This window comes from Panthera onca, chromosome B2, assembly GCF_046562875.1.
Source record: "Panthera onca isolate mPanOnc1 chromosome B2, mPanOnc1 haplotype 2, whole genome shotgun sequence".
In the NCBI taxonomy this organism is placed as follows: Eukaryota; Metazoa; Chordata; class Mammalia; order Carnivora; family Felidae; genus Panthera; species Panthera onca.
The window spans coordinates 77,407,196-77,429,345 of NC_138343.1; the positions used below are offsets into that span (position 1 = coordinate 77,407,196).

Sequence of the window (22,150 nt, forward strand, 5' to 3'; positions counted from 1 at the left end):
GTCTCTGTTGCTTATTGGATATTTGGAGGCAACAGTACCTAAATCAGTAAGTTTGAGTCTAAGCTATCGGGCCCAATGTAACCTCCCTCTCTGCTTCCGTGGTCACTTTTTTCATTTGCCTATTGTGATAACACTGGGCTGGTCAATGATGGAGGTTGGCTGGTACCCACTGTCCAAATTGTCTGTATACTTTTCAGCCTAGTGACTCTTCAGTAGATGTTCTCTGGTCAGAACATGTGATACCAAAATATTTACACTTCATGTCCTCTCCCATATGTCCCTTCACATTTCTTTAATCCAGAATCCTTGTCACCAAACTTATCTTTTCATTCCAAGCCACACCATTTGCCATGTCCATGAGTCCATATACTTTCTAATTCAAGCTATTCCTCTTTCCACAAATAGTAGGTGACCAGGACCAGGTACACCATCTTGCCTGTTAGGAACAATTTCCTTTAACCCTGTCTTTCAAGCCTACCTCTGAGTGGACATCAGTGTAGCTGCTTTCCATTTTTAGCTACAGCCCATATACCAAGATGATTCATCCATAAACCAAGCTCAAACTTTTCCCTGCTCCTTCAGGTGTTTGATTGGAATTCCCAATACAATCATAGGTGTGATTTGGAAACAGGGTGATGATGCAATAGAGGTGGATGCTTGGGCGCCCAGGCAATCTGCTCCCACAGTTTGCTTATGCCTATTGATTCCAGTTGCACCACTTCCATCTTAAAAAGGATTGTTTTGGTACTCACCTGGCCTTACGACTCATGTATCATCCCACAGCTCCTGGCTCTCCAGTTAGCAGATTCTAGATCTGAAAACTAGCTCGGGTCTGGAAACTAGAAATGAGATTGTGTCTTTTTATAATCAATTTAGGGCAATCATCCATGATTTTTTTCTCCTCATACAGACTGAATGATAGTCTTACTGGCTGCCCATCTGGAAACACTGTGTGCTATTAATTATCTCCATACTTCTCTGCAGGTCAGGCCTCCTTGGCTGCCATTCCATTCTTGCCAACTGTGATGATAATGGAAACCCCCTGGTGTCTGGCAGTTAAGTGTCACAACCTGGGCTTTATTGTTGCAGGCTTCTGTCATCTCCACTTTTAGATGAATGTATGCCACGTTCAGAAACAACCTCATCGACTGTCAGCCCTGGCCTATAAAGGATAACTACCATTGAGATTCTAAGTGATGCTGGTGCTACTCTCACTAGTGTACTTTTATGGCCTTGGTAAATGGTGTGTCCTCCAGGCTTTCTTGTGAAACCCACTCATCCATGCATATCCAAATCCTGAAGCCTTTAATTCCCTTTCTCCACTATTTCTTAAAGCAATTCTGCATTTCAACATTGTTTAGTTGTAACCTATGATTTTTTTCCCATGCTTCTAGAACCCATCCTAATAATAAATTTGCAAAATGTCAAATTCTGTATCTTTGGAAAATGTTCACTTATCAGATCTTATCTTCTGGTCTTCTCGATCAAACACCCTCAGCATCCAAGCTCATACACATATACCTGGCTCCTGCAAGAACATACTGACTAGCTCTTGCAGCTCCTTTGGGGAATACCGTCTCTTCTCTGCTTCAGCCCAGCATAGCTCTTGCTGGATTGGGCTGAGAATCGGCTCTAGTTCTAGGAGTAGTTGACCAAATGAGAGGAGGAGAAGATCCTGAGATGAGCACCTGTTGCCTTGTGAGGGACAGGTCTCTTCATTGTCTTCTAGCATGGCATCATGTTGGTTTTTAATAGGGAGGTGTGGGTTCCATGAAGTGACCCTCACCAGATGGTTCAAGGAGTCTGAGAAATCAAAATATTTGGGAGTATCCACTCATTGTCTTCACCCTCCATGGCAGGGTCTCTATTTTCCCAGTCAGGCTCTAACCTTGGCTTAACAATCTGCCTTGGTAGAAGGTTAAGAATTTTTTTTTTTGATGCAGCCACTCTGACTATTAAGTTCTAGTGTTGGTCCTCAGCTTGCTTCACCCTCTCATTCAGTACATGCAAGCATCTTTTCATTCAATCAGAGTACCTCCAATTTCACATTTGGCTTATAGATGTATGCTGCTTACTCTCAATTATTCTTTTTTTTTTTTTTTTTTTTTTTCAAATGGCAAGATTTTATTCTTTTTCATCACTGAGTAATACTCCATCGTGTATATATACCACATCTTCTTTTTTTTTTATTTTTTTTTATTTTTTAATATATGAAATTTACTGTCAAATTGGTTTCCATACAACACCCAGTGCTCATCCCAAAAGGTGCCCTCCTCAATACCCATCACCCACCCTGCCCTCCCTCCCACCCCCCATCAACCCTCAGTTTGTTCTCAGTTTTTAACAGTCTCTAATGCTTTGGCTCTCTCCCACTCTAACCTCTTTTTTTTTTTTTTTTTTTTTTTTTTTTTTTTTTTTTTTTTTTTCCTTCCCCTCCCCCATGGGTTTCTGTTATGTTTCTCAGGATCCACATAAGAGTGAAACCATATGGTATCTGTCTTTCTCTGTATGGCTTATTTCACTTAGCATCACATTCTCCAGTTCCATCCATGTTGCTACAAAAGGCCATATTTCATTTTTTCTCATTGCCACGTAGTATTCCATTGTGTATATAAACCACAATTTCTTTATCCATTCATCAGTTGATGGACATTTAGGCTCTTTCCATAATTTGGCTATTGTTGAGAGTGCCGCTATAAACATTGGGGTACAGGTGCCCCTATGCATCAGTACTCCTGTATCCCTTGGATAAATTCCTAGCAGTGCTATTGCTGGGTCATAGGGTAGGTCTATTTTTAATTTTCTGAGGAACCTCCACACTGCTTTCCAGAGCGGCTGCACCAATTTGCATTCCCACCAACAGTGCAAGAGGGTTCCCGTTTCTCCACATCCTCTCCAGCATCTATAGTCTCCTGATTTCTTCATTTTGGCCACTCTGACTGGCGTGAGGTGGTATCTGAGTGTGGTTTTGATTTGTATTTCCCTGACGAGGAGCGACGTTGAACATCTTTTCATGTGCCTGTTGGCCATCCGGATGTCTTCTTTAGAGAAGTGTCTATTCATGTTTTCTGCCCATTTCTTCACTGGGTTATTTGTTTTTCGGGTGTGGAGTTTGATGAGCTCTTTATAGATTTTGGATACTAGCCCTTTGTCCGATGTGTCATTTGCAAATATCTTTTCCCATTCCGTTGGTTGCCTTTTAGTTTTGTTGGTTGTTTCCTTTGCTGTGCAGAAGCTTTTTATCTTCATAAGGTCCCAGTAATTCACTTTTGCTTTTAATTCCCTTGCCTTTGGGGATGTGCCGAGTAAGAGATTGCTACGGCTGAGGTCAGAGAGGTCTTTTCCTGCTTTCTCCTCTAAGGTTTTGATGGTTTCCTGTCTCACATTCAGGTCCTTTATCCATTTTGAGTTTATTTTTGTGAATGGTGTGAGAAAGTGGTCTAGTTTCAACCTTCTGCATGTTGCTGTCCAGTTGTCCCAGCACCATTTGTTAAAGAGACTGTCTTTTTTCCATTGGATGTTCTTTCCTGCTTTGTCAAAGATGAGTTGGCCATACGTTTGTGGGTCTAGTTCTGGGGTTTCTATTCTATTCCATTGGTCTATGTGTCTGTTTTTATGCCAATACCATGCTGTCTTGATGATGACAGCTTTGTAGTAGAGGCTAACGTCTGGGATTGTGATGCCTCCTGCTTTGGTCTTCTTCTTCAAAATTACTTTGGCTATTCGGGGCCTTTTGTGGTTCCATATGAATTTTAGGATTGCTTGTTCTAGTTTCGAGAAGAATGCTGGTGCAATTTTGATTGGGATTGCATTGAATGTGTAGATAGCTTTGGGTAGTATTGACATTTTGACAATATTTATTCTTCCAATCCATGAGCAGGGAATGTCTTTCCATTTCTTTATATCTTCTTCAATTACCTGCATAAGCTTTCTATAGTTTTCAGCATACAGATCTTTTACATCTTTGGTTAGATTTATTCCTAGGTATTTTATGCTACTTGGTGCAACTGTGAATGGGATCAGTTTCTTCATTTGTCTTTCTGTTGCTTCATTGTTAGTGTATAAGAATGCAACTGATTTCTGCACATTGATTTTGTATCCTGCAACTTTGCTGAATTCATGTATCAGTTCTAGCAGACTTTTGGTGGAGTCTATCGGATTTTCCATGTATAATATCATGTCATCTGCAAAAAGCGAAAGCTTGACTTCATCTTTGCCAATTTTGATGCCTTTGATTTCCTTTTGTTGTCTGATTGCTGAGGCTAGAACTTCCAGCACTATATTAAACAGCAGCGGTGACAGTGGGCATCCCTGTCGTGTTCCTGATCTCAGGGAAAAAGCTCTCAGTTTTTCCCCGTTGAGGATGATGTTAGCTGTGGGCTTTTCATAAATGGCCTTTATGATCTTTAAGTATGTTCCTTCTATCCCGACTTTCTCAAGGGTTTTTATTAAGAAAGGGTGCTGGATTTTGTCAAAGGCCTTTTCTGCATCGATTGACAGGATCATATGGTTCTTCTCTTTTTTTTTGTTAATGTGATGTATCACGTTGATCGATTTGCGAATGTTGAACCAGCCCTGCATCCCAGGAATGAATCCCACTTGATCATGGTGAATAATTCTTTTTATATGCTGTTGAATTCGATTTGCTAGTATCTTATTAAGAATTTTTGCATCCATATTCATCAGGGATATTGGCCTGTAGTTCTCTTTTTTTACTGGGTCTCTGTCTGGTTTAGGAATCAAAGTAATACTGGCTTCATAGAATGAGTCTGGAAGTTTTCCTTCCCTTTCTATTTCTTGGAATAGCTTGAGAAGGATAGGTATTATCTCTGCTTTAAATGTCTGGTAGAACTCCCCTGGGAAGCCATCTGGTCCTGGACTCTTATTTGTTGGGAGATTTTTGATAACCGATTCAATTTCTTCGCTGGTTATGGGTCTGTTCAAGCTTTCTGTTTCCTCCTGATTGAGTTTTGGAAGAGTGTGGGTGTTTAGAAATTTGTCCATTTCTTCCAGGTTGTCCAATTTGCTGGCATATAATTTTTCATAGTATTCCCTGATAATTGTTTGTATCTCTGAGGGATTGGTTGTAATCATTCCATTTTCATTCATGATTTTATCTATTTGGGTCATCTCCCTTTTCTTTTTGAGAAGCCTGGCTAGAGGTTTGTCAATTTTGTTTATTTTTTCAAAAAACCAACTCTTGGTTTCGTTGATCTGCTCTACAGTTTTTTTAGATTTTATATGGTTTATTTCTGCTCTGATCTTTATTATTTCTCTTCTTCTGCTGGGTTTAGGCTGCCTTTGCTGTTCTGCTTCTATTTCCTTTAGGTGTGCTGTTAGATTTTGTATTTGGGATTTTTCTTGTTTCTTGAGATAGGCCTGGATTGCAATGTATTTTCCTCTCAGGACTGCCTTCGCTGCATCCCAGAGCGTTTGGATTGTTGTATTTTCATTTTCGTTTGTTTCCATATATGTTTTAATTTCTTCTCTAATTGCCTGGTTGACCCACTCATTCGTTAGTAGGGTGTTCTTTAACCTCCATGCTTTTGGAGGTTTTCCAGACTTTTTCCTGTGGTTGATTTCAAGCTTCATAGCATTGTGGTCTGAAAGTATGCATGGTATAATTTCAATTCTTGTAAACTTATGAAGGGCTGTTTTGTGACCCAGTATATGATCTATCTTGGAGAATGTTCCATGTGCACTCGAGAAGAAAGTATATTCTGTTGCTTTGGGATGCAGAGTTCTAAATATATCTGTCAAGTCCATCTGATCCAATGTATCATTCAGGGCCCTTGTTTCTTTATTGACTGTGTGTCTAGATGATCTATCCATTTCTGTAAGTGGGGTGTTAAAGTCCCCTGCAATGACCACATTCTTATCAATGAGGTTGCTTATGTTTATGAGTAATTGTTTTATATATCTGGGGGCTCGGGTATTTGGCGCATAGACATTTATAATAGTTAGCTCTTCCTGGTGGATAGACCCTGTGATTATTATATAATGCCCTTCTTCATCTCTTGTTACAGCCTTTAATTTAAAGTCTAGTTTGTCTGATATAAGTATGGCTACTCCAGCTTTCTTTTGGCTTCCAGGAGCATGATAAATAGTTCTCCATCCCCTCACTCTCAATCTAAAGGTGTCCTCAGATCTAAAATGAGTCTCTTGTAGACAGCAAATAGATGGGTCTTGTTTTTTTATCCATTCTGATACCCTATGTCTTTTAGTTGGCGCATTTAATCCATTTACATTCAGTGTTATTATAGAAAGATATGGGTTTAGAGTCATTGTGATGTCTGTATGTTTTATGCTTGTAGTGATGTCTCTGGTACTTTGTCTCACAGGATCCCCCTTAGGATCTCTTGTAGGGCTGGTTTCGTGGTGACAAATTCCTTCAGTTTTTGTTTGTTTGGGAAGACCTTTATCTCTCCTTCTATTCTAAATGACAGACTTGCTGGATAAAGGATTCTCGGCTGCATATTTTTTCTGTTTAGCACACTGTAGATATCGTGCCAAGCCTTTCTGGCCTGCCAAGTTTCAAAGGAGAGATCAGTCACGAGTCTTATAGGTCTCCCTTTATATGTGAGGGCACGTTTATCCCTTGCTGCTTTCAGAATTTTCTCTTTATCCTTGTATTTTGCCAGTTTCACTATGATATGTCGTGCAGAAGATCGATTCAAGTTACGTCTGAAGGGAGTTCTCTGTGCCTCTTGGATTTCAATGCCTTTTTCCTTCCCCAGTTCAGGGAAGTTCTCAGCTATAATTTGTTCAAGTACCCCTTCAGCACCCTTCCCTCTCTCTTCCTCCTCTGGGATACCAATTATGCGTATATTATTTTTTTTTAGTGTATCACTTAGTTCTCTAATTTTCCCCTCATACTCCTGGATTTTTTTATCTCTCTTTCTTTCAGCTTCCTCTTTCTCCATAACTTTATCTTCTAGTTCACCTATTCTCTCCTCTGCCTCTTCAAGCCGAGCCATCGTGGATTCCATTTTGTTTTGCAATTCGTTTAAAGCGTTTTTCAACTCCTCGTGACTGTTCCTTAGTCCCTCGATCTTTGTGGCAAGAGATTCTCTGCTGTCCTGTATACTGTTTTCAAGCCCAGCGATTAATTTTATGACTATTATTCTAAATTCACTTTCTGTTATATTATTTAAATCCTTTTTGATCAGTTCATTAGCTGTTGTTATTTCCTGGAGATTCTTCTGAGGGGAATTCTTCCGTTTGGTCATTTTGGAGAGTCCCTGGCGTGGTGAGGACCTGCAGTGCACTTCCCCTGTGCTGTGGTGTATAACTGGAGTTAGTGGGCGGGGCCGCAGTCCGACCCCGATGTCTGCCCCCAGCCCACTGCTGGGGCCACAGTCAGACTGGTGTGTGCCTTCTCTTCCCCTCTCCTAGGGGCGGGATTCACTGTGGGGTGGCGTGTCCCATCTGGGCTACTTGCACACTGCCAGGCTTGTGTTGCTGGGGATCTGGCGTATTAGCTGGGGTGGGTAGGCAAGGTGCATGGGGGCTGGAGGGGCAGGCTTAGCTCGCTTCTCCTTAGGTGATCCACTTCAGGAGGAGCCCTGTGGCAGCGGGAGGGAGTCAGATCCGCTGCGGAGGTTTGGCTCCGCAGAAGCACAGAGTTGGGTGTTTGCGCGGAGCAAGTTCCCTGGCAGGAACTGGTTCCCTTTGGGATTTGGGCTGGGGGATGGGCGGGGGAGATGGCGCTGGCGCCTTTGTTCCCCGCCAAGCTGAGCTCTGCCGTCCGGGGGCTCAGCAGCTCTCCCTCCCTTTGTCCTCCAGCCTTCCCGCTTTCCGAGCAGAGCTGTTAACTTATGACCTCCCAGACGCTAAGTCGCGCTTGCTGTCGGAACACAGTCTGTCCGGCCCCTCCGCTTTTGCCAGCCAGACTCGGGGGCTCTGCTTGGCCGGCGAGCCGCCCCTCCGCCCCGGCTCCCTCCCGCCAGTCCGTGGAGCGCGCACCGCCTCGCCGCCCTTCCTACCCTCTTCCGTGGGCCTCTAGTCTGCGCTTGACTCCGGAGACTCCCTTCTGCTAATCCTCTGGCGGTTTTCTGGGTTCTTTAGGCAGGTGTAGGTGGAATCTAAGTGATCGGCAGGACGCGCTGTGAGCCCCGCGTCCTCCTATGCCGCCATCTTCCGGCACTCCCTCAATTATTCTTGTAGTAAAGATAATAATACCTACTGTGTTTTTATTCTATAGCTATCATTTTATTCCATACTTGTATTTATTTTATACTTATATATACTTATTCTAAGATAGCCAAAGTGAGGAAAATTAATTAATAGACAACTTTAAGATCTTGAAGTAAGAAGGATGCCTGGGTGGCTAGTCAGTTGAGCATCAGACTCTTAATTTAGGGTCAGGTCATGATCTCTTGGTTCCTGAGTTCAAGCCCCACATTGGGCTGTGCACTGACAGTGCAGAGCCTGCTTGGGATTCTCTCTCTCTCCCTCTCTCTCTGGCCCTCCCCTGCTTGTGTTCTCTCTCTTTCAAAACAAATAAATAAACTTAAAAAAAATTTTTTTAATATTTTTAAAAGATATTGAAAGAGGAATTTCTGTTTTTGTCTTGAAGTACTTAAAAGTTTCTGAGAAGGAAAAATATAGAATAAAAGCAAAATGTGCAAAAGATGATTCCTGAATCTCTGTGTCTGTCAAGACTAAAGAAGATCTTGGAAATTGGGTAGAAAGACTTCATTGCAGTGGATTTATCACAAGATAATCAGAACCTGAACACAACACAGCTGACTACCTCCTTTCTTCCAAGCACTGTGCTCCCTTGGCGGCCACACTGCATGCTCTTGGTTTTGCTTCTCCTTTGCTGCTCTTCAATCTCCTAAAGTCACTCCTTCTTAAGTGAATCTTTAAAACTTCCCCACCTTAGGGCTCTATTCTTATGCCTTAAGTTGACATTCTGTTCCTGGATAGTCTTATTCATCCTCTTGACTGTGATCTTCTTCTATGTGCTAGTGACTCCCAAATCAGTATCTCCAGCCCAGATGACACCCTCTGAAGTCCAGAGTCACATAACACAATTTCCTACTGGATGTCTCCATCCATGAGTGACACAAATTCATGTCCAACTAGTAAAGCTGCTTTTTGGTGGTTTCTACCTCAGTAAATGGGATTATCATGCAATCACCAGGGAGTTGTTTTTGACCACTCCCCACCATACTCTATTCATTACTAATTAATCCCCAAGTCCTGATGATCTTCCCACTATAATCTCTCAAATATGTCTACTTCTTTTTACTGCTTCATCACCTTTATTTCTCACAGTTTCCTACCTGATCTCCCTGCTTTCATTCTTGATCCCTCCAAACTATTATTCACATGGGAGCCAGAATAACCATTTAAAATATGAAATTGATTCAGGTCAGTTTCTACCCAAAGACTTCCATGATTTCCCATTACTCTTAAGATAAAATCCTGAATCATTGAGATATTTCATTTCATGCCATGCTTCTCTTGGCTCTTTTCATACCAGCCATATGCTGTGTTTTTTATTCCTTGAATATGCCCTACTTGTTCATGTCAGGACATTCAAACATGCCATTACCAGTGTTTGAAACCTTCCTTTTCCCTATCCCTAGCCTAGCTAATTCCTATGTCCTTCATATTTCAACATAAACTATTTCATCCTTAAGGAGGCTCTCTGTAAGGGTGATTCTCATTTCTTCTTCCTCCTCTCCAGTACTTTTTATGTTCTTTCCTACCCTGCTCTATGTGTCAGAAAGCTGAGACATACCAACTGCCTCTCTGGGGCTTCTTTGCCCTCTAGTTCTGGCTAGGATGGCCAGTGGAAGCACTTGTAGGAGAGCCAAAGGAAAGAAGAGAAAGAGTTCAGGGTATTTCTTCCCTTGTTCCTTTCCTGCTCTGGCCCTGGGGTTCTAGGATCAACTGTGTCCTATTCTCAATGGTGCTATTATCTCTATGGTACATACCTCACCAGATGAGGTATATAATGGCTTCCCCATGACTGCTAGTCCCTAAGTGACTCGACCTCCACTGCTGGTTTGCACAAGTCTGTTGACACTTCTGTAAATTGCCTTATTCTTTGAGTAGAATTCTGCTCAGACCCTGACTGATACACTATTCCTGAGTCATTGTTTTATGCTCCCAAGCCCTCTTTATTCTGAGATAACACTCTCAAACCAGGTAGAAAAGAATTTGTTAATAGTTTACTTTTTACACTTGATTATAAGTCCCAAGTAGACAGAGTCAGTATCTGTCTTTTCACTGTTGTATCCCAGCATCTAGTACACTGCCTAGCTGTATCATTAAATATCCATTTATTGAACAAAAGAATGACATGGCACAATGATTTTGGAAATGAAGGGGACATGTAGGACACAAAGTGGTACATCAAAGAAAACTGGTAAGTTTTCAGCAAAACCTTTTCATCCATTATAGCACACATGAAGTACTCACATGAAATACTGTGTGTGAACACACTATAAATGATAAAGCGCTATTTTATGTTATTTGAATACTTTTTAATGTTGCAATTAACTCCTCAGATTCTTTATGTTCAGCTTCTTTCTTTTTGCTGTAAGTTGCCCCCTGGGTTGGAGACAGCTGAGTTGGATGGATGACAGTAGAGCACATGGAAAAGAGAACTTACCAGACACTTGTCCTCTCTACAGAGCTGTAAAATGTCCTCAAATTCCAGCAGTGTTAAGATTTTCTGGGGCCAAAAAGAAAAAAAGCCATACAAGATACATACTTCTTAAGGAAATTGAATTTTCAGAGGAGAGTGGGAAAAGTTTTTTAAAAATTGGTGAATATTTCAAATGAAATATTTATTTCCATTAATTAAATTTTAAAAACCTCTAGTTTAAGTATTTTACATAATTACCTTCAAGGAAAAATACCAACCCATAACAAAAATAAAGTTCTGAGACTCATGAATGAAAAAATATTAAGCCATCAATATTTAAGGAACTGACTTCTTAGGTATATTGGATCCCATGCCAGAAGAATCCTTCTATAGGTCACACTGGTACCTCCTGGTCTATAGAAAGTCAAGTTTAGAAAGGCAGTACTTAATACTGTGAGAGAATGGATGTCAAATTCTTTCAGTTTTTTGGCAAGTTTTTGTCAGGTTTCTTAGAAAAATACAGAGAGACTATGGGGATCATTAGAATTAGGAAATGCTAATATACAATCAGTGTTCCTTCACAAGAATACCCTTGTGGGGATACCCTATCTGTTGCATTTTGCCAGATCTTTCCTGAGCTGAATAGGAAAAACAGGAAAGCATGCAGGCACTCCAGTCTCCCACAGCTCTAACCATCTGCTGGCCCACTTGTTTTTTAACATACCACTAAGCTTCACACTGTTATTGGTCCCACATATCCCCAGCCATCCTCCAGGAAACCCAAAGGACCCATCTCACATGCACTGTCACCTGTTTCCTCAAGCCAGAATCCCACTCTACCTAGAATAGGTAGGATTCTCGGGTACCCTCAATCTATACACCATCTCTATGTGACTTCAGTGAATATTGCTGCTACAAGAACTATGGTCTCACATGACTGAGCTGCAAGAAACCTATCAGACCTAGCTCAAGCCTTCTGTTTTGCAGCTGGGAAAGTCAGACCCACAGGAGCAAAATGATTTGATTGTCCCTCAGAGTGAGAAAATGATAGGCAAATAGTGTTAGTTCTCCAGCTTGCCAGCAAGTCACTGAGTTTCCAAGCAAGTCAGTATATGGTCTGCAACTGGTAGCCTCCAATGTGGAAAGGGCCTATAACTTTGCCACATGTTTAGAATAATCCATAAAACACATTTCCTTGATCTAATAGATGAAGTTTACTTTCTGCCTTTTCTTCCTCAATCTCTCTCTTTCCTCTCTCTTTTTTTTCCTCTCTCTCTTCACACCACTTCCTTCCTCTTTTCTCCATTTCTCCTCTTACTTTATCCAGAGGTAAAAAATCTATACACTGAAAACTATAGAAAGCTTATGAAAGAAATTGAAGAAGACACAAAAAAACGGAAAAAGATTCCATGCTGCTGGATAGGAAGAACAAATATTGTTAAAATGTCGATACTGCCCAAAGCAATCTACATATTCAATGCAATCCCTATCAAAATAACACCAGCATTCTTCACAGAGCTAGAACAAATAATCCTAAAATTTGTATGGAACGAGAAAAGACCCAGAATAGCCAAAGCAATCTTGAAAAAGAAAACCAAAGTAGGAGGCATCACAATCCCAGACTTCAAGCTATACTACAAAGCTGTAATCATCAAGACAGTATGGTACTGGCACAAGAAAAAGACACTCAGATCAGTGGAACCGAATAGAGAACCCAGAAATAGACCCAAAAACGTATGGCCAACTCATCTTTGACAAAGCAGGAAAGACTATCCAATGGAACAAAGACAGTCTCTTCAGCAAGTGGTGCTGGGAAAACTGGACAGCGACATGCAGAAAAATGAACCTGGACCATTTTCTTACACCATACACAAAAATAAATTCAAAATGGATGAAAAACCTAAATGTAAGACAGGAAGCCATCAAAATCCTCGAGGAGAAAGCAGGCAAAAACCTCTCTGATCAAGCCCGTGGCAACTTCTTACTGAATACGTCTCTGGAGGCAAGGGAAACAAAAGCAAAAATGAACTACTGGGACCTCATCCTAATAAAACCTTCTGCACAGCAAAGGAAACAATCAGCAAAACTAAAAGGCAACTGACAGAATGGGAGAAGATATTTGCAAATGACATATCAGATAAAGGGTTAGTATCCAAAATCTATAAAGAACTTATCAAACTCAGCACCCAAAAAACAAATAATCCAGTGAAGAAATGGGCAAAAGACATGAATAGACACTTCTCCAAGGAAGACATCCAGATGGCCAACCAACACATGAAAAAATGCTCAACATCACTCATCCTCAGGGAAATACAAATCAAAACCACAATGAGATACCACCTCACACCTGTCAGAATGGCTAACATTAACAACTCAGGCAACAACAGACATTGGTGAGGATGCGGAGAAAGAGGATCTCTTTTGCCCTGTTGGTGGCAATGCAAGTTGGTGCAGCCACTCTAGAAAAACAGTATGGAGGTTCCTCAAAAAACTAAAAATAGAACTATCCTACTACCCAGCAATTGCATTACTAGGCATTTATCCACGGGATACAGGCGTGCTGTTTCGAAGGGACACATGCACCCCCATGTTTATAGCAGCACTATCAACAATAGCCAAAGTTTGGAAAGAGCCCAAATGTCCACCAATGGATGAATGGATAAAGAAGTGGTATATAAATACAATGGAGTATTACTCGGCAATCAAAAAGAATGAAATCTTGCCATTTGCAAGATGGATGGAACTGGAGGATATTATGCTAAGTGAAATTAGTCAGAGAAAGACACAAATCATATGACTTCACTCATATGAGGACTTTAAGAGACAAAACAGATGAACATAAGGGAAAGGAAACAAAAATAATACAAAAACAGGGAGGGGGACAAAACAGAAGAGACTCTTAAATATGGAGAACAAACTGAGGGTTACTGGAGGGGTTGTGGGAGGGGGGATGGGCTAAATGGGTAAGGGGCATTAAGGAATCTACTCCTGAAATCATTGTTTCACTATATACTAATTTGGATGTAAATTTAAAAAAATAAAAAAATAAAATTAAAAAGAAAGAAAGAAAGAAAGAAAGAAAGAAAGAAAGCCAAAAAAAAGCAGAATAGGTTCATTGAAGGCACATTAGTTTAAGCATCCAACTCTTGATTTCAGCTCATGTCACGATCTCATGGTGGTGAGACCAAGCCCTGTGTTAGACTCCACACTGAGCCTGGACCCTGCTTAAGATTCTCTCTCTCCCTCTGCTCCTCTTCCATTTGTCCATGCACATGCATGCACAATTTCTCCTCTCTCTCTCTCTCTCAGAAAAAAGATTGGTTCATTGAAAACAATTTGGAAAATGCAAAAAAACCCACAAAATGTAATCTATAATCTCACCACATGGAGAGAAAACAGTTGGTATACTTTCTTCTAGACATTCTTCTATATGAATCTGGATTTATATGTGTGTTGTGTCAGCTTGAATCTCAGCTGAGCACTTTGGAGTCAGTAGGCCCTGGATACCAACAAAGAGATCTGAAGTAAAGAAAACCAATAGAACTCTTTGTAAGTACATATAAGACAGTGCCAGGGCCTCCTGGGCACAGGAGGTGAGACTGAATTGTGCAAATAGAGGTAATCACAACCACTCATAAGGCCTCATTTGCATTCATAGGCTACACTAGTGAAGCTTAGAGAAATTCAGCCCACAAACACATTACAAAATCAACATCATACACTATATACATTTTTGTATCCTGCACTTTTAATTTTTATCAAGTGGTATTTCACATCACCAAAATACTTTAAAAACATATAGTGGCTGTTCAACCATACCATTTGATATGAGCAATCACACAAAGACCAGGATGACCACAGAAATGGGTTTCAGGCATTGACACTTTCACTTGAGCCTCTGAGTGAAGGCTCCAGAGTGACAGAGGAATATTTTTTCTCTTCTTAAACGAAGTTGGCCTATAAATATTAGATGGTATGTTTGCCTTTATAAGCAAAAATTGATTCATAAAGGAGCTTAGGAGGATCATACAATTATTTCTCTGTATTGTCCAATGCTTTCATGGGGCTTACATCAATATTCCCTGATGGTCTTTGATGATGCATTTTAGTATCTGCAATGTTGTTGGTCCAAATTTCTTTGCCCTTTATCCCTACAGAATATGCTGGTCTTGTTAAATAAATGTTATCTTAGCACTTGAAAAAAAATGAGATTTCTGATCTTTAAAAATGCTTATCTAAATTATTCTCATTGTTGGGGAGCCTGGGTGGCTCATTTTGGTTAAGCATCCGATTTCAGCTCAGGTCATCAACTCATTGTTGGTGAGTTTGAGCCCTGCATCAGGCTCTGTGCCACCAAAAGAGCCTGGAGCCTGCTTTGGATTCTGTGTCCCTCTCTCTCTGTCCCTCCCCTTCTCGTGCTCTGTCTCTTTCTCTGTCAAAAATAAACATCAAAAATTTTTTTAAATAAATAAATTATTCTCATTGTTTCCTCACTCAAGTTTCTTATTACCAACTATTTGTATGATGTGTAGATAAATTGCTTTTATTTTAAACCCTATTCAAAAGGTAGAAAGAAGAGCCAACTAAAAAATATAAAATGAAAACAGGAAAGCGTGAATCTTAGGGTAGCATCTGTGCACATATGTGTTGCTCTGTGACCGTGCCATTGCTGAACTCACAAATCACACACCTTGCAGCTTGCTCTTGCCACTCTGCCTCCCCCAAAACTTCTCCTATTCTGTTTTAATACTTTCTTTTTTAGAACAGTTTTAGGTTCACAGCAAAATTGAACAGAAAGTTCAGATTTTTCCCATATACCCCTTACCTCCACACATGCATAGCCTCCCCCATTATCAACATCCCCCACCAGAGAGGTAGGTGCATTTGTAGCAATCAATGAACCTACACTGACATATCATAATCACTAAATCCATAGTTTTAGGTTAGGATTCACTTGGTGCTCTGAATTCTGTGGGTTTGCACAAATATACAATGACATTTATCCACCATTATGTATCATGCAGAATAGTTTTACTGCCCTAAAAATCCTCTATGCTCTGCCTATTCATCTCTCCCTTCATCCTAACCCCTGGAAAACACTAATCTTTTTACTGTCTCCATAGTTGTGCCTTTTCCAGAAGGTCATATAGTTTAAATCATATAGCATGTAGCTTTTTCAGACTGGATTCTTTCACTTAGTAATATGCATTTAAGGTTTCTCCATGTCTTTTCATGGCTTGATACATCATTTCTTTTTTTTCTTGCATGATTTTACTTAAATTCAAGTTAGTCAACATACAGTGTAGTATTGGGTTTCAGGAGTAGAATTTAGTGATAGCTCATTTCTTTTTAGCACTGCATAACATACCACTGTCTGGATGCACCCAACATTTTTAAAATTTTAATTCCAGTATGGTTAACATACAGTGTTATATTAGTTTCAGGTATACAATATAATAATTCAACAATTCTATACATTACTTAATGCTCATCACAGTAAGGTACTCTTAATATCTTTCACTTATTTCACCCATCCCCACACCTACCTCCCCTCTGGTAACCAGCAGTTATCCATAGTTGAAAGTGTTTTTTGGTTTGTCTCTTTTCTCTTTGTTCGTTTGTTTTTTTCTTAAATTCCACATGTGAGTGAGATTATAGGGTGTTTGACTTTCTCTGACTGCTTAATTCTCTTAGAATTGTATTCTCTAGATCCACCTATGTTGTTGCAAATGGCGAAGTTTCATTCTTTTTTATGGCTGAATGATAATCCATTCTATATATACCACATCTTCTTTATCCATTTATCTATTGATGGACATTTGGGCTGCTTCTATATTTTGTCTATTGTAAATAATGCTGCAATAAACACAGGTGTGCATATATCTTTTTGAATTACGTTTTCATAAACTTTGGGTAAATACCCAGCAGTGTAATTACTAGATCATAGGGTAATTCTATTTTTCATTTTTTAATTAATTTTTCTTTATTCTCAAGTTAGTTAACACACAATGTAGTCTTGGCTTCAGGAGTAGAACCCAGTGATTCATCACTTACATATAACACCCAGTGCTCCTCCCAACAAGTGCCCTCCTTAATGCCCATCACCCATTTAACCCACTCCCTGACCCCACCACCCCATCAACCCTTAGTTTGTTTTCTGTATTTAAGAGTCTCTTGTGGTTTGCCTCCCTCTTTGTTTTTATCTTATTTTTTCCTTCCCTTCCCCTGTGATCATCTGTTAAGTTTCTCAAATTCCACACGTGAGTGAAATCATATAATGCCTGTCTTTCTCTGACTGACTTATTTCGCTTGGCACAAGCCAAGTTTCAACCATGTTGTTGCAAATGGCAAGATTTCATTCTTTCTCATAGCCAAGTAGTATTCCATTGTATATATAAAACCACATCTTCTTAATCCATTCATCAGTTGATGGACATTGGGCTTTTTCCATAATTTGGCTATTGTTGATAGCACTGCTATAAACAGTGCGTGTGCTCCTTTGAATTAGCATTTTTGTATCCTTTGGATAAATACTCAGTAGTGCAATTGCTGGTTTGTAGGGTAGCTCTATTTTTAATTTTTTGAGGAACATCCACAGTGTTTTCCACAGTGGCTGCACCAGCTTGCATTACCACCAACAGTGCGCGAGGGTTTCCTTTTCTCCACATCCTCACCAACATGTGTTGTTTCTTGTGTTTTTTATTTTAGCCATTCTAACAGATGTAAAGTAACATCTCATTGTGCTTTTGATTTGCATTTCCCTGATAATGAGTGATGTTGAGCATGTTTTCATGTATCTGTTGGTCATCAGTACGTCTTCTTTAGAGAAATATCTGTTCATCTCTTCTCCCCGTTTTTAATTGGATTATATGGTTTTCTGGTGTTGAGTTTTATGAATTATTTATATGCTTTGGATATTATCCCTTAATCAGATATGTCATTTGCAACTATTTTCTCCCATTCAGTAGATTGTCTTCTAGTTTTGTTTTTTGTTTACTTTTCTGTGCATAAGTTTTTATTTTGATGTAGTTCCAATAGTTTATTTTTGCTTTTGTTTCCCTTGCCTCAAGAAACAGATCTAGAAAAAATGTCGCTATTGCCAATGTCAAAGAAATTATTGCCTGATGTCTCCTAGCATTTTTCTGGTTTTAGGTATCACATTTAGGTCTCTAATCCAATTTGAGTTTATTTTTGTATACGGTGTAAGAAAGTGGTCCATTTTCATTTTTTGCATGTAGCTGTTCAGTTTTCCCAACACCATTTATTAAAGAGACTGTCTTTTTCCCATTACATATTCTTGCCTCTTTGGTCGAAAATTAATTGACCACATAATCGTGTGTTTATTTCTGGGCTCTCTATTCTGTTGCCTTGATTTACATGTCCATTTTTGTGCTAGTACCATACTATTTTGATGACTACAGCTTTGTGGTATATCTTGGAATCTGGGATTGTGATTCTTCCACTTTTGTTCTTTTTGAAGACTGCTTTGGTTATTTGGGGTCTTTTGTGGTTCCATACAAATTTTAGGATTATTTGTGCTGGTTCTATGAGAAACGATGTTGGTATTTTGATAGAGATTGTATTAAATATGTAGATTGCTTTTGGATTATAGACATTTTAATAATATTTGTTCTTCCAATCTATGACCATGGAATATCCTTCCATTTGTTTGTGTCATCTTCAATTTCTTTCATCAATGTTTTATAGTTTTCAGAGTACAAGTCTTTCTCCTCCTTGGTTAAGTTTATTCCTAGGTATTTTATTATTTTTGGTACAGTTGTAAATGGGATTGCTTTTCTTTTTTATTATTGACTTACTTTGAGAGAGAGAGAGAGTGTGAGTAGGGAAGGACCAGAGAGACAGGAAGACAGAGGATCTAAAGTGGGCTCTGTGCTGACAGCAGCAAGCCCAAGGGAGGGCTTGAACTCACGAACTGTGAGTGAGATCATGACCTGAGCCTAAGTCAGACACTTAACCGACTGAGCCACCCAGGCACGCCAGGACTGCTTTATTAATTCCTCTTTCTGCTGCTTCATTAGTATATAGAAATGTAACAGATTTCCATATGTTGATTTTGTACCCTGCAACCTTACTGAATTCATTTATCAGCTTTAGGGTTTTCTGTATATAGTATCATGTCATCTGCAAATAGTAAAAGCTTTACTTCTTCCAAACCAATTTTGATCCCTTTTATTTCTTTATCTTGTCTGAGGGGTGTGCCTAGGACTTCCACTACAATGTTGAATAAAAGTGGTGAGATTGGACATCCTTGTCTTGTTCTTGATCTTAGGGGAAAAGCTCTCAGTTTTTCACCATTGAGTGTGATGTTAGCTGTGGGCTTTTCATAGATGGCCTTTGTTATGCTGAGGTATGTTCCCTCTAAACCTACTTTGTGGAGGATTTTTTATCATGAATGGATGTTGTATTTTGTCAAACGCTTTTTCTGCCTCTTTTTAAATATTCATATGGTTTTTATCCTTTCTCTTATTGATGTGATGTATCACATTGATTGATTTACAAATTTGAACCACCCTTGAATCCCAGAAATAAATCCCACTTGATCATGGTGAATTATTTTTTTAATGTATTCTAGGATTTGGTTCGCTAATATTTTGCTGAGGATTTTTGCATCTATGTTCATCAGAGATATCGGCCTATAGTTCTCTTTTTTGTAGTCCCAGTTTTGATACCAAGGTAATGCTGGCTTCATAGAATGAATTTGGAATTATTTTCTCTTTTATTTTTTGAATCATTTGAGAATAGATATTAACTCTTCTTTAAATATGTGGTATAATTTATCTGTGAAGCGATCTGGTCCCGGACTTTTGTTTGTTGAGAGTTTTTTCATTACTAATTCAATTTCATTGCTGGTAATTAGGCTGTTCTAATTTTCTATTTCTTCCTGATTCAGGTTTGTGGGGTTATATGCTTCTAGGAATTTATCCATTTCTTCTTGGCTGTCATATTTCTTGGCATACAACTTTTCATATTTGTCATGATATTCTCTTACAATCTTTTGTATTTCTGTGGTGTCGGCTGTTATTTATCTTCTATCATTTATTTTGTTTGAGTCCTCTCTCTCCTTTTCTTTAAAATCAATTTTGATGATCTTTTCAAAGAGCCAGTACTTAGTTCATTGATCTGTTCTTTTTTTTTTTTTTTTAGTTTCTATTTCATTTACTTTTTCTCTAATCTTTATTATTTCTTTCTTTCTACTGATCTGGGTTTCTGTTTGTTCTTCTTTCTACCTCCTTTAAGTGTAAGGTTAGATTATTTAAGAATTTTTTTCTTGCTTCTTGAGGTAAACCTATATTGCTATAAACTTCCTTCTTAGAACTGCTTTTGCTGCATTGGAGTGTTTAGTCCATTCACTTTTAAAGTAATTATTAATAGGTATGTACTTATTGCCACTTGTTGCTTGTTTTATGGTTGTTTTGTAGTTCTTCTCTGTTCTTTTCTTTCCGTTCTCTCTACTCTCATGGTTTGCTGGCTTTCATTAGTGGTATGCTTGGATTCCTTGTTTTTTTATTTTCTGCATATCTATTACTGTTTTCTGATTTGTGATTATCATTAAGTTTATATATAAAACTTCTGCGTATAGTACTCTATATTAAGTTGATGGTCACTTAAGATTGAACTCATTCTTTACTCCTCTCCCCTCCATGTTTTAGGTGTGTGGTGTAACACTTTACATCCTCCTATTTTACAAATCCTTTGACTGATTTTTATAGATATACTTAATTTTGATGCTTTTGTGCTTCTTACTTTTCTTACTCTTACTTATGGTCTTTCCTTTCCATGCAAATAATTCCCTTTAATATTTCTTGTAGGGCTGGTTTAGTGGTCATGAATTCCCTTAACTTTTGTTTATCTGACTGTAGAGCAGTAAGACTGGGAAATTACTTTTATAAATGTTTATTAATTTATTTTGAGAGAGAGAGCAAGAGAGAGCGAGCATGCAAGCAAGGGAATGGCACAGAGAGGGAGAGAGAGAATCCCAAGCAGGTTCCACACTGAGCTTAGAGCCTTATGCGGGTCACAATCCCACAACTATGATATCATGACCTGAGCCAAGATCAAGAGTCAGGTGCCCAACTGACTGAGACATCCAGTCGTTCCTGTCTGGGAAACTCTGTATCTCATTTTCTATTCTGAATGGTAGTCTTGTTGGATAGAGTGTTCTTGGCTTTAGATTTTTCTCTTTGAGCACTTCTGGCTTGTAATGTTTCCGCTGAAAAATCAGCTGATAGATTTATAAGGTTTTCCTTATATGTAACTATACTTTTGCCATTTTAATTACTATGTATCTTGGATTGATTCTGTCAGGGGCTTTCTGTGCCTCCTGGATCTGGACTTCTGTTTTCTTCCCCAGATTCAGGAAGTTTTCAGCTATTCTTATGTCAAGTAATTTTTTTCTCTTTCTCTATCTCTTCTGGGATCCCTATAATGCAAATACTATTATACTTTATGATGTTGCTGAGTTTCCTAAGATTATTTTCATTTTAGTACCTTTTTTTTGTCTCTCCTGTTCAGTTTGACTGCTTTATATTACTCTGTCCTCCAGGTCACTGATCTGTTATTCTGTTTCCTCTAGTCTATTATTTATTCCATCTAGTATATTTTTAATTTCAATTATTGACTTCTTTATCTCTGTTTATTTTTTTATGTTTTCTATCTTTTTGTTAATTGTCTCACTGAGGTCCTCCACTCTTTTCTCAAGTCCAGTGAGTATCTTTATGATCATTACTTTAAATTCTCAGTCAGGTATATGAGTTATCTTCATTTCATTTAGCTCTCTTGCTGTGATTTTGTCCCATTATTTCATTTGGGACATATTACTCTGTTTCTTCATTTTACTCAACTCTCTATGTCTGGTTCTATGTATTATAAGACTGAGATATGTCTGCTGCTCTTGAAAGCAGTGGCCTTACGAAGAGGAGGTACTGTAGTGCCCTGTAGTTCAATGTCCCCTGTTCACCAGAACCTGGCGCTTCAAAGTATCTCCTATGTGTGTTGTGTGTGCCTTACTACTGTGGCTGAGCCACTTTTGCCTTCAGTCAAGTCATCGGAAATGGCTCTCTTTACCTTGTGGGCAGAGTTTTGTCCCTGTGTCACTAGTGGGCCAGTCTGGGACTGCCTTGGACTTGACTTGAGTCAGACCAGGAATTTGCCAGAGATGCAGTAGCACTGAACTGTAGAGCACTTTCCCTGCACTGTCCCCTGAGAAGCTTTCATTGGTGAGTGGGGCCTGTAGTCAGACCAGCTGTCAGGCCCCAGCCCACTGCTGGGGCTGCAGTCAGACTGTTATGTGTGTTTATCTTCCCTTCTTTCTAAGTCAGACATCACTTTGAAGAGGTTCTGACCTCTGCCAGGGCTGCCTACACACTGCCAAGCTTGTGGCACCACTTTGGATGGGCTTCAGTCAAGGGCATGTTCGAGTGGGCAGGTTGGCAAGAGAACACGGAGGCAGGATGTGCAGTGTGACCAAAATGTGTGCAGGTCTGTTGTGGGAGGCTACCTGGAGTGAAGGCTTGGCTAGAAGAGGCA

The 22,150-nt window shown here is 39.4% G+C and overlaps 1 long non-coding RNA gene across 5 annotated transcripts in view; it reads right to left on the minus strand.

The window, feature by feature from the left end:
• Window positions 1-750: 750 nt before the first annotated feature.
• LOC132667356 (uncharacterized) overlaps window positions 751-22,150 on the minus strand; it is a 260,339-nt gene continuing 238,939 nt past the window's right edge. For 4 of the 5 annotated variants that reach the window (XR_013555680.2, XR_013555684.2, XR_013555682.2 and 1 more), the window contains 2 exons: window positions 10,628-10,690; window positions 751-839 (listed from right to left, as the gene is read on the minus strand). This is a non-coding gene — a long non-coding RNA (uncharacterized LOC132667356). Of the gene's footprint in view, window positions 840-10,627; window positions 10,691-13,984; window positions 14,123-22,150 lie in introns of all 5 variants that reach the window. The other variant, XR_013555683.2, reaches the window with a different exon arrangement.